Source organism: Mycteria americana, chromosome 2, assembly GCF_035582795.1.
Source record: "Mycteria americana isolate JAX WOST 10 ecotype Jacksonville Zoo and Gardens chromosome 2, USCA_MyAme_1.0, whole genome shotgun sequence".
In the NCBI taxonomy this organism is placed as follows: domain Eukaryota; kingdom Metazoa; phylum Chordata; class Aves; order Ciconiiformes; family Ciconiidae; genus Mycteria; species Mycteria americana.
This window is the reverse complement of record NC_134366.1, coordinates 129,657,073-129,670,078: the sequence shown is the minus strand read 5'-3', so window position 1 is coordinate 129,670,078 and position 13,006 is coordinate 129,657,073.

Below are 13,006 nucleotides of genomic sequence, written 5' to 3'. Positions count from 1 at the left end.
TGTTGATTTTTTTTACTTAAGTTTTAAGAGGTAAGTAATGAACCTCCTTCTCTCACATATTCCCTGTGCATGGTGCTTTGTTGCAACCACAGTCCTGGCAGTTACTCAAGTCTGGTCACATTTACCCTGGTAACACACCAACACATACCTGTCACTTAGTTTCTTCTTTTCCCCTGTGATCACCTATTCTGACTAACAATTCCCCAGTTCTCCATTTACTTTGAAATGTACCTGCTATCAAAATGATTTAAGACTTCAGGAACAAATGCTATGTTTGTTTGTTTTTGAAATGTATGAAAGGCAGTATCATACACAAGAGAGTCTGCACTGTCGTTCCTGAACTCTCAATTTTATCTCATTCCAAACAAGAAGCTTTTTAAAGAATTATAATTATAAAGAATTGCAAAATATTAAATGATAACTAATTTGTATACTGAGTAATACAAAAAGTTGATTTTAATTAAGCTTTTCTGAATCATAATATGTTATACATTGAAAGATTTGGGGTTAGGTGAATTGTTGTTATTATCTCTGTGATAATACTTTCTAAATTTCTTCAATTTATTCTGTTCCTTCTCTTGCTTGAAACAGCTGCTCAAGGAAGTGAGTGTGTTTTCCTAGATGTTTTGTACTGTGGTGTGTCCATATATAATAAGATATTAATATTAATCCATTTTTTAAAAATAGAATTGTACCACCTAAGTTTTTCAGAGGAATTCTTCTCTGTCATATGTTTTTATCTTATCTAGTATCCATGGCCAGCATACACAAATGGTAATCTAGTTTCTGTCTCTGCTATTTACGCTGATCCAGAAAGTAAGATGCTAGCAAAAGTCACGTGGCTCAAATTAAAAAAGGCTCAATTGATCTGCTCTGCTTTGGAAGACCACTCTTCAGTGAAAAAATTCACAGCATATAGTCTGCGCTAAACTCCAGAAGTGAATGGTTCCAGAAGAATATGTTTTCTATTCTTGTCAAAGATCTTGACTTGGCCACCAAAACAACTGGCCAGAAGTATCAGGTGAGCCTGATTTTGGGGATCACCCCAAAGAACTGAACTGACAAGAGCACTGAGCTCTTAATGGGCACTGAACTAGTTTCTTCATGGCTACCTCAAATCAAATCTATGCTAGTACCTGTGACAGGTACGCTTCACACACACACACACGCACCCCCCGATAAAGATGGGGGCTTTTGGCATGGCAATCACCGGCTTTTCAGGCCTTTTGTGCTCTGCCGTGCCCCTTGGCACATACACACCTCGGCAGGGGAGCAGGAGGGGCGGGACCCCTTGGTCACCAGACAGGGTCCACAGCCAGTGAGGCGCCTTGGCTCAGAGAAGCTTCTAGATCATGGACAATTATGACCACAGCTCCGATCCGACCCAGGGTACAAATAGGGCACTGCCGGAGACCCCCTTTGAGCATGGTCTTCTTGGAGCAGCGGGGCTGTGCTCGGGCCCTCTCCCCGCGGGTCGGGACGCCGCCTGAGGAAACGTCCCGGGACTGAGTGCCCTCACCTCCTGTGGTGAGCGATTCCTCCTGGGTATACCCTTGAGGGAGCCCTCACCCCCCACCCCGGGTGAGCAATTGGATCTTCTGGGTGCCCACGAGAGAGAGCGTTTCCCCCTTTGTGAGTGAGCGCGTGTGCGCGCTTTGGGTCATCATTCTTGTGTGGAATTCTTGCCGTGTAGTAACAATGCCCCGGCTGACACCTCGAACCTGGTATATGTTAAATGTTATCAGAGCGGTGCTTGGTTTCAGTCTACCCCCGTTTCTCCTCGGTTTCTGTTGTGTGGTTTTGGCTGTTTTGTGAAATAAAGTTGTTTGAGCTTGTCCCTCATTTGAGTTAGTTTTAGTGTACCTCCGTGACAGCACCAAACCTACAAACTTAATGCAGGGTAATTATTTTCTAGAGGGAGATTGTAAGACTCATTGTAAATACCAGAAAAAGATAGATATTTCTTTGAAAGAGCCCTGCATATTTACTGCCTCCTGCCTTTTGTGTACGTATTCCCATTTGTATGGAAAAGAGCTGCTTTGGGGATGTATTCATCTCTCACTCTGCCAAAGAGGAAACATGACAGCATGTTTATTCCCATAACTTTAAATCGAATCCATCTAACTAAACACTTAAATGAATCAAAAAGACTACACAGTATACCAGCACTGGCAGAGCATGTTAGCTCCACATAGAAGTTTATCATATTTAAGTACTATTTATACATGGCAGAAAAGGAAGCTCTGAAGAGAAATGTCAATATAGGCACAATAAATATTTTACACTCTCAAACCACAGTAGTTTGAATTGAAGCCACATACTAGGAGTATGTCCCTGTAGTATACTCCAAGTAAAAATACTAGCAGTATTTGTACTAAAAATATATGTTTGCATTTGCTTTATGATGGGAATGAAAGTAGGAGTAGGAAAAAAGGTAGGAGTAGGGAAAAAAAAAAGAAACCATAATTCAGTTCACAAAAGCAGTCCCCCTTTTCCATCAGTCTCCCAGCATACCTAATGATCAATTACCTGAGTAAAAATAGAATTATAAATGAAACTCTTTACAAGTAGTTCTACATTGTAAGTGTGTTTTCCGTAATTAAATTTTAGAGGAAATAATGTACCCAAAGTAAACACTGTCCTTTGTATTTTGGCATAGATTTTTCTGGGAAGACTAAGGAATGAAAACATATTGGAGTTCCATGTTATCAATTCTCTTTTTATATATCATTTTTTTTGGAGTGAAATTTTTTAGTAGGATCTCATCACACTCTTTCAAGGCTAAGCTTAGCTTATAATAAGAGGAGTAATTGATTAATCGATGGTAATGCTGATTCTAATCCGAGTACAACAGACTAAAGTGAAGATCTCGCTGAGAAAACATTCAGGTTTTTTTATATTTGAGAGCTACTCCATGTTGCTTTCTCTTAACAGAAACAATTTGAACTCACACAATTTGTACTTCCAACTGGAGCTTACATAGTGAATGACAAGTATAAATCTGAATATCTGCACTTCAAATTACCTGGCTTGTCCCCAAAAAGGCAGGCTCTGACCAAACATTCCTTTCCAAGGCTGTGCTGATTTGTTCTAAAGGAGAAAATTCACAAGGGGTTAGTCTGACAATAGTAGCATCTAACAGGATGATACAGTGAGAAAATGCTATTTCAAAAAATCACAGCCTAATGTAGTATGGTACACAAGCTGACTGGTGTAATCAGAAGAGTACTTTTTATAAAATTAAACAGTAAAAGGAGGTCATTTTGGCTTAAGATGGACAGCCAGAAAAACATCTGTAGTGAAATTCTTTTCTTTCCTCATAAGCAGTAATTACTTTGACATTTCATGAAGCAATGACAGTCAACAGTTGCACTTATTTTTCTAAAACAATAGCAATTTTTGCATGAAAAATTAGATACAGCCTTTGTACAGCTCTTCCAGATTGATGGTAAAATCAATGGAGAAATTTCTAAAATGTATTTATGATATTTGTGTTGAATTAAGGCACTTCCTGGCTGCCTGAAAAAGAGTAAATCCCTGCCTCTGTCCTCACTTGCTATCTGTATCAGAAGTAGAGTGCAAAGGGACAACATTTTCTGCAGGTCTGTCACTCATCCTGGGCAGACATGACAGCAGGCAGGTGGGACTGGGATGACTTCCAGCTGCAGGATCCAATGTAAAAAAAAAAAAAATCTGTGATAGGTAGGAATCAGTTGACAATGTTTCCTGTGGATCAAAAGGGAAGAAGAGAGAATGGAAGACAGAGGAAGAAACCTTAATTCTAACCTGATTCTGTGTTTCCTCCTTGCAATGCATTGACTCTTAATGCAGGACTCATTAAGTTCAGAATTAACATCTTCTGTTTTCAACAAGTAGGTACGTACTTGACATATACCCCTAGCAATTAAGTTCTGAAAAAAATAATATTAGTCCAAATTTAAGAGATAAGGAATTTGGTCCATCTTAGGAGTTTTTAAGACCTTTTCTATACTTGGGGATTTCATTGTCTTCCACCTACACATTCCATCACTGGAGACAGTGTGCATCACCAAAGAAGGCCCTTTAAAAACATTTACCAAAATGAATGCATTATGATGCTATCTTCACACTCTTAACCTTTGAGATTGAAAATGATTAGAGAAAAGATCTCTGTGTTTTATTCAGTGGATGTTTTAGGGCCAATGGATAGCCAGATTGGTTGGTCTCCATTGGTTGGAGACAATTGGTTGGTCAAGGTCAGGTTGGTCAAGCAGGTTGGTCCTGCTTACCCAACCTGATCCCCTTCTATGATGAGGTGACCCACCTAGTGGATGAGGGAAAGGCTGTAGATGTTGTCTACCTGGACTTTAGTAAAGCCTTTGATACTGTCTCCCACAGCATTCTCCTGGAGAAGCTGACAACTCATGGCTTAGGCGGGTCTACTCTTTGCTGGGTAAAAAACTGGCTGGATGGCCGAGCCCAGAGAGTTGTGGTGAACAGAGTTAAATCCAGTTGGCGGTCGGTCACAAGTGGTGTTCCCCAGGGCTCTGTGTTGGGGCTACTCTTGTTTAGCATCTTTATCAATGATCTGGATGAGGGGATAGAGTGTACCCTTAGTAAGTTTGCAGATGACACCAAGTTGTGTGGGAATGTTGATCTGCTTGAGGGTAGGAAGGCTCTGCAGAGGGACCTGGACAGGCTGGATGGATGGGCCGAGGTCAATTGTATGAGGTTCAACAAGGCTAAGTGCCAGGTCCTGCACTTGGGTCACAACAACCCCATGCAACACTACAGGTTTGGGGAAGAGTGGCTGGAAAGCTGCCTGGTGGAAAAGGACCTGGGGGTGCTGGTTGACAGCCAGCTGAACATGAGCCAGCAGTGTGCCCAGGTGGCCAAGAAAGCGAACAGCATCCTGGCTTGTATCAAAAATAGTGTGGCCAGCAGGACTAGGGAAGTGATCGTGCCCCTGTACTCGGCACTGGTGAGGGCGCACCTCGAATACTGTGTTCAGTTTTGGGCCCCTCACTACAAGAAGGACATTGAGGTGCTGGAGCGTGTCCGGAGAAGGGCAACGAAGCTGGTGAAGGGTCTGGAGAACAAGTCTTATGAGGGGAGGCTGAGGGAACTGGGATTGTTTAGTCTGAAGAAGCGGAGGCTGAGGGGAGACCTTATCACTCTCTACAGCTACCTGAAAGGAGGTTGTAGTGAAGGTGGGGGTCAGTCTCTTCTCCCCAGTAACTAGCGATAGGACAGGAGGAAATGGCCTCAAATTGCGTCAGGAGAGGTTTAGACTGGATATTAGGAAAAATTTCTTTACTGAAAGGGTGGTCAAGCATTGGAACAGGCTGCCCAGAGAGGTGATGGAGTCACCATCCCTGGAGGAGTTAAAAATATGTGTAGATGTGCCACTTCAGGACATGGTTTAGTAGCCATGGAGGTGTTGGGTTGATGGTTGGACTAGATGATGCTAGAGGTCTTTTCCAATCTTAATGATTCTATGAATGGATAAGCCTAGGAGAAGGCTTTTCAGAGATGAAGGTGTACGTTAAAAATAATGCAAGCTTCATAGAAAAGCAAAATTCGTATCAGTGGACAATTTATTTTTGATACCCAAAACTGTATCTAGTGGTCTAAAATTGCATTTCAGGAACCCGTTTCTTATTATCTACAAGTCTAAAGTAATTTAGTTGTGAATGCATGGTATCTTGAGTATCTTTTTGTCTGAAATATAACTGATGACAATATTCATAGATAACTAACAATCTTCTCTGGATGCAAACAGTGTAGTCTGGTCAGTCTGAACATTTGGGACTGATTAGCATAGAAGGATCTATCACTTTGAAGTGAACGTTTTATAACACTTTGTCACATGTTTACAAAAAAAGGAAATTCTGAAGTGATAAAAACCAGGCAGCACTCAACATTTCTAACAGCATCACCATTCATATACTGTGCTTAACAACCTATGTATAAGGATTTCCTGAAGTATTTGAGGGTGGTAATAATGCATGCAGGAATCAAACTCCAAACTAATTTAGTACTTATTGAAGTTATTTAAAAGTGAGAACAGCAGAATTCTTTAAATAATTTGGCCTTAAAATAGGACAGAAATTCCCTACTGGCATTTCTGTTTATTTTAACAGAACATGTTCTACTCAGTTGATTTCATTACCTTTTCTATAATGGGATGCTGGAATGTGCTCCAAAATAACAAGATTATATAGACATACCATTAGTCATCAAATTCAGTTTCTATCTGTCTTCTGTGTGGAGTATAGGAATTCTGTCTGTATAAGAATCAGAGTTTTAATCAACTCTGAAATTGGGTATTGCAAAAGCAAATGAGCAGCAGAATGACGAGAAGAAAGGGTAAATAAAAGAAAGAAATGCCACGAGGTCAAAAGAAAAGGAACATGTGGAAGGAGTGTTTTAGTCACATACTGTATGACAAAAAGGTGTCTTTACTATAACAAATTTGCTAAACAGGTAACTATCAGTGTTCTCAACAGCAAATGCTGGACAATTGATCTTTGCACAATTAAGCAATTTTCATGTATTTGACTCAATTTTCAGGTATGACTGTCTTTGAGACAAGTGAGAAGATTTTTTTGCTAGCAAAATCCTGCAGATTGACTTTCTTACTAGATCCAAATTATTTTCCTAAAGGAAAACATGGGCACAAATACAGAGATTTGTCAAAGTCTACAACAGGTTTAAATTCCTTTAAATGAATCTGACACTTTTCCTGGTCCCTATGACCTCATCATCCTCTTAGATTTCACTTGATTAATTTCCTTAAAACCACTCCTTGATTTTCCATCTCTACATCATAAACAAGAAGAGTAGAGAAAATTCTGCCTGTACTTGAAGTCAACAGCAAAATTCCCACTAACTTCCAAGTTGAGCTTGCATGATGAAAGAAACCTATCATCTTACAGCTACTAAAGCCTGTATTTTATTTCTCAGCTTGCTTGGTCTAAGAATGTAAAGCAATGCACACTTAATAGAAGTCCTGCCTTTCATGTGTTAAGCCCTCATCATGGGGTTTTGGCAGCATTTTTCTCCATCATGCGTCTTTGGTGACATTTTTGTCGTCTATGTCAAAATGGAGTAAGTTATCAGAAACTTTTGTATCTGAGACCAATGCTCACACAAAAACTACAAAGACACTCTTAATTCTCCACTTTATTTTCATATTCACAGGTCATCTCTTGGAGTCTAATAGACAGCTTTAAAATTCCACTCTTATCTGCTATTTTCTCAAAAAAAAACCCCAAAAAACCCAAAAAGCAAGAACCAAACCACACCTTTAAAAACACATTATAATACATTTGAAATTCCCAAACACATTAACTTCAGAGTCTGATGCTCTGAAAATGTTCCACGGACATTTTTTCTGAAGGCTCACATTTCTACATGCTCAGGCTTCAGCACATTCATACAAATGAGGTTGTGTATAGCTTTTTGATAGAATTAGTGTGTTCAATCTTATAACTTAAATTACCTACTAGCATTTGATTTTTTGTCTACGAACATGTATAAAACTTTGTCCATACTAGAACATATTCTAAGTTCTTCCTTAGTAACAAAGTCATAAAAATATTTTTAATTGGGAAAAAAATCTAACGTTATCACACTTATTTGAATGATATCCCAACTGTTGTTACTAACCACATTTAAGTAAAACAGACTAATCAGTGAGATGAACTTGTTTCTTGGTTTAGAAGTTAATTCCAGCACTTAATTCAGCCACTATTTCCTGGTTTTGTATTTTTTTTGTAATTTAATAGTATTAAACCATAATCCCTGTAATTCTTACCCTGCATATTATACACGCACAACTATACCGCATAATCTATAAAAAGCCTGATTCAAAATTTGAGCTGATGTAGATTTGCCTAAACACAATTGACATACGATGTTGTTTCCAGTTCTGTCTTGTCCCAACATAAATCCTTCTGCAGGATTGATGATACTCACCTTCAGCCACTGACAGTAGCTGGTTTGTCTTCTGAAGATCACCCTGTATTAAGAAAGATGAGCTCCTCCTGAAAAAAAGGTGTAAGACCAGGGACTAATTTGGCACCTCTGAATCTCTCTGTGACTGATTTTGTTTTCTCTCGCTGTCTTAATTGATCATGGTTTCCTAACTAGGCCATTTAAGTTAAGTGCCAAGGGCTATGTAGCATGCACACTTCAGAATAACTTTCTCATTAAAACATCAGAGGACAAAGGCTCAAGGAGAATTTGCAATCAATATTCCATATTGTCTTTTACTAATCCTTCCTTCAGCAGCCATTCCTGGCGCTGTATTCATTTGCAGATCCTTTTACACAAAGGTATCAGGAGACATGTAGACCTACGTAAAACTCAGTTTCACCAAAGAATGTTGTTTGTTCCTACAACAGCAATCATTTTACACAGCACAAGCTGAAAGTGAATGTAGTAATAGTTTATTAGAGAAAATTCTGAAGCTTTAATGGTCTTTTTAGACATTCTATACTCTGGTAATATTTCAGGCAGGATTTCCTTCTGGTGAAGGCTCTATAATTTAAAATAAGTGAAGACATCAAGATGTGTATCATTAATTGTTAATTCTACTCACCTAACTTCATTGGTTTCCTACAGAGTAGCTAATTAACAATGATCTATAGACAGATTTTTTTAGAATACCTATAAACAAAAGAAAACTAAGATACTTTATGAGATGATTCCCACACCATCTGCTACACTGTTTTGAATGAAATGACACTAAGAAAGAGTTCAACAGAAATGATGTAGCCGATGACCTTGAGATAAAATGATGACATTTATGCCTTATTTTTGTTTTCTTCTTACTGCTGAGGAGAACACGAGAAGTTAAGCCCCAAATTCTATTAGAATATGGTAAAATTATTTGGAACAATAAAGCATACCAGAAGAAAAGTCTCAAAAATGCATCTTATAAATCCACTATAGTGTAAGGGGGGAAAAACCAGCATCCTAGTTTAATAGAAATGGTTAAGAACACCATGTTAGTGAACATCTCCCTTTATCCTTCTTTCAACCTTATCTAAGGTTGCCTTTTTAGCTGTCCTCCCAAAAAACCATACCCTTACTGGTGCAAGAATCTTCTGTTTCTTAATCCAGTGTTCTTTCCTCTGCATCTTCCTGAAATTGTCAGTGAGCTTCATCTTCATCAGACACCTCACCTAACTTTTGACCTAATGTTTGGGAACCAAACAAATAGTAGCTAAAAACATATCTGTTTTGCCAGTCGTTGCTTTCTTTCCTTTGGGACACGAGAAGTATCTCAGTGACCTGTTCCCAAAATTCTGTGTAATCTGTATGGTTCCAGTGTGATGCTCCCTCTATTGATGATTCAGTTTATGCCAGCAACTGGATTAGCAACCTTCAACTAGTCTTTTCATAAAATTAGGCCTCACAAGTCGTTATGATTTACAGATGAAACCTGAAAAATGACTTGCAAGGGAAGAATAAATAAATGAATAAATGCTAGAATCAGATAGATTGTAACATAAACATTAGTTGATTTTTTTTACGTTAGAACAGAAACTTAACTTTACTATTGCCCTTTGCAACATCATCAGCAGTAAATTTGTTTCAGTTGCTAGACACTTAGGTGCATTCCAGGTCTTTCTGAGCATTACTTCCCATTACAAAACTCTTTCATCTTATTTTGTAGACAGAATGCCAATGTATTTTACACCTGATTCTGCATTGTACAGCATAATTCATGGCAGAGTAAGAGCAGCCTGCTTATGAAATTCAAGTTGCAGAATCAGCTACTAAACTACTTTGCAGTTCCCAAGATAAACAGAGGCAAAAAGAAAGTGATAAAATGGTACTGGCAGAATGTGGTTGTATTTATTTCCATGATGCAGTGACATGTGATAGGACACTGTGGGATAAATTCTGTAAAAAAAATATGCACTGAAAGAATTGGGAAAAATGATAAAGTCAGACTGCGTTATGAAACACACCTTCCTTTATAAATACTATTAGAACCTCATCTAAGGAATTTCCTTCTAGAGATAATACTTTTACTTTGGGAAGATGAGACTCTTCATGTATACGGATTTTTTCTTGTTATTAGAAAAAAAAATAGGTGAGGGGATCTAGAGAGAGAGGGAATGTGCTTCCTGCTAATTCAAAGAGGCAAAGATAACAGAAGACAAAGGTCATAAAGCTTGGTTTGGCATCTGTTTCTTAGATGTGCATATTCATAAAAATGGTTGTGAAAAAGCTCTAATAGGAAATGGGAAAAATGATGGGGGAATGAGCCTTCTTTCTTCATAAACATCTGACTAAATTGTGTAGAATTTATGCTAAGAACAACTGAATCTGCAAATATAATATATAATTTATGTTTGGTTTATATTGGCAGTTTATTATCCACTTAAACTGAGTTGAAAAGATAATCCTTCAAATTTGCATTCTTTTTTTTTTACCCTGCAAGTCAGTTGTTAGAGAAAAAAAAACCTTACGTATTATGACTGGCTTCAGGGATGTAGTTTTTGCCTCTTAAAGAATGAATATATGAACTCTTATTTTTAGATTCAGCAAACCATTCTGGGTATCAGTCATGGGATTCTGTGGCATTTGCACCTTCAGATGGCCATTACAGTTCCTTTCCAGTTATGAAGAATCAGCTTGTGGAGATCATATATAAGCTCTTAAAATAAGCTATTAGAAAACTCTAGGCAGCTATGCTTTAAGAATTTGATCTTTGCCTAACAGCAGGATATATTATGATCCAGACAAAGAAATTTCATTTTTCTACAGGTATGTCTGGGGTGAAAAAATGCATAGGCTTCTACCAGTAGAGATACTTACAGTAACTGTCTGCTATCACTATTGAACTTATAGATTAGATTTTACCATGTGTGAGAGACTGAAAGAGTTAATGTCTCAAACATTGTGGCGACTTGAGGTGCTATTTGCATGGCAACGGCAGGTCGGTGAGCACGGGGTGGGGGAGAGCGAGAGCAGGACAGGGAGAGCGCATCGGAGGATGCGCGGTTCCGGGTTCCGCCAGACCTGACCATGTATGGCCAGAGGTCACACAGAGCTGATCTGAGGAAGGGGCTTGCAACCACCCAAGAGACCCCTCGCGACCACCCCTCTCCCTCAGCGCCTGCGCAGAAGATTGAGAACTTTCTAGAACAAGAACCATGTAAGTCCTGAAGGGGCGTACCTGGAGGCAGGGATTAGCTTATAAAAGACATGCCCCCCCCACCCCGCCCCGGGAAGCGCGCGCACCCACCGCTGGAGGATTGCCACATCTGTCATCGTCATCGCGGGATCCAAGGGTGGTGATACTTTTTCTTTCTCTTTCCTCCTCTCTTCTCCTTTCCTTTTCTTGCTTCTCTCTTCCTCTGCTCTTCCAATATATATATGCAAGTTTGGGATAAATTGTGACGGGTTGCCCAGAAAATAGCTCCATTGCCAAATCGCCTTTGTTCGTTCGTTAAGCTCGTCAGTTCGTTAAGTTTGTCCGTTTGTGGAATTTGCCAGTTAATAAAGTTGCTGGCCAGACTGTTCATTGTCGTGACTCTACCGACCACGCGGCTCTGCCGAGCAGAGATCGGCTTTTGTCGATACGCAAACCGTCGGGGAATCAAAAAGATTCACCTCTCTCGCAACCCACCAAGTGGGACGAGACACCATGTCTCAAAAAGGTGTCAGACGGTGCCAATAGGTGACATGATAGTCCTTCGCCTTCAATTTCTAGCATACTGCTACGTAAATCATGGGAGTATACTAGACTAAGCATACAGTCTTCAGCCCTTGCTTCAAAAGACACAATTATTTCTGTAAGATCAACAGACCCAATAAATACTACTGTCATATGAGAGAATTTCTAAAAAAGCAAAACAAGAAAACCAAAAGGAGTTTCTTTCTTAAGAATAAAATGTTGTTAAGAACATCAGGGAAGTCTTAAAAACAGATTTCTAAGATAAATCCGGAGTTGAGACTTTATACTTTCGTAATGAGGTGACAATAAAAGATGCCTTACAGGTAAAGTTGAACATTGCTAAAACGTTTCATGAGTATTCACACCATTTGTACATCTTACTACAACAATAAGAAAGGACAGTGCAGAGCCTCACTAAATACAAAGTGGGAGTCCAAGGCAAGGCATGACACTTGCCCATGAACTGGTATTTTCACATATGGTCAGAAAATTAACTATGAGATACCATAAAAAGTCCACATCCTAAACTGAAAATGGAGAAAACTCTGACATAGCCAGTCAGGATGAAGCTAAGAAGATCTGTTAGGAAATTCACAGGTTTTTTAAGGTCAGGAGAATTATGATAATCATTTGTGTTTGACTTTTCTGTACGACCCAGAGACAGAACTTCATCCTGATAATTCTACCATCAAGCCCAATAATAAAGAGAAAACAACTCTTTTGCATCTCTTTTACATGTATGATCCATCTGGATCTTAACCTTAAAGGTTTCAGCAATGGAAAATTTGTCACATTTCTGGAGTTATTTATGTGTTTTTACAACACTGTTTTTCTACGCCTTGACTAAAACCCATTAAATGTTCAGTCTGGAAAGGGTAATCACATGACCATTTCTTGGCAAGGCTGGAGAAAAGATGATAAGATACAGAAACCCCAACAGAAGTCCCAACAATCAAAGATGTCACATTCAGAAATGAATTAAACATTCAGCTAGATCAAAAACCTGAAAAATACTGATAGTCCATAACCCTCGTAGGAAATAATGCAGCCTTCCTTCATGGAATAGTTGAGAGATTAAAACACTGGCACATGTGACCTAATCTTCTGTACACAACTAGCTATTTAGATCATAACGTAGTGATAGGACCATGAACTCAGAGCAGCTAGAGCAGCCATAAACCATGAAAAAGTAGCATCTACAAGGATTCTACCAATAGGCATAGAAGAATAAATAGACAAGACAGTTGCAATAAAACATTTAAGAATATGAAAGGGTACAGTCCATCATTTACCTAGCTAAAGACTTTCCAAGGAATAGAAACATTAAAA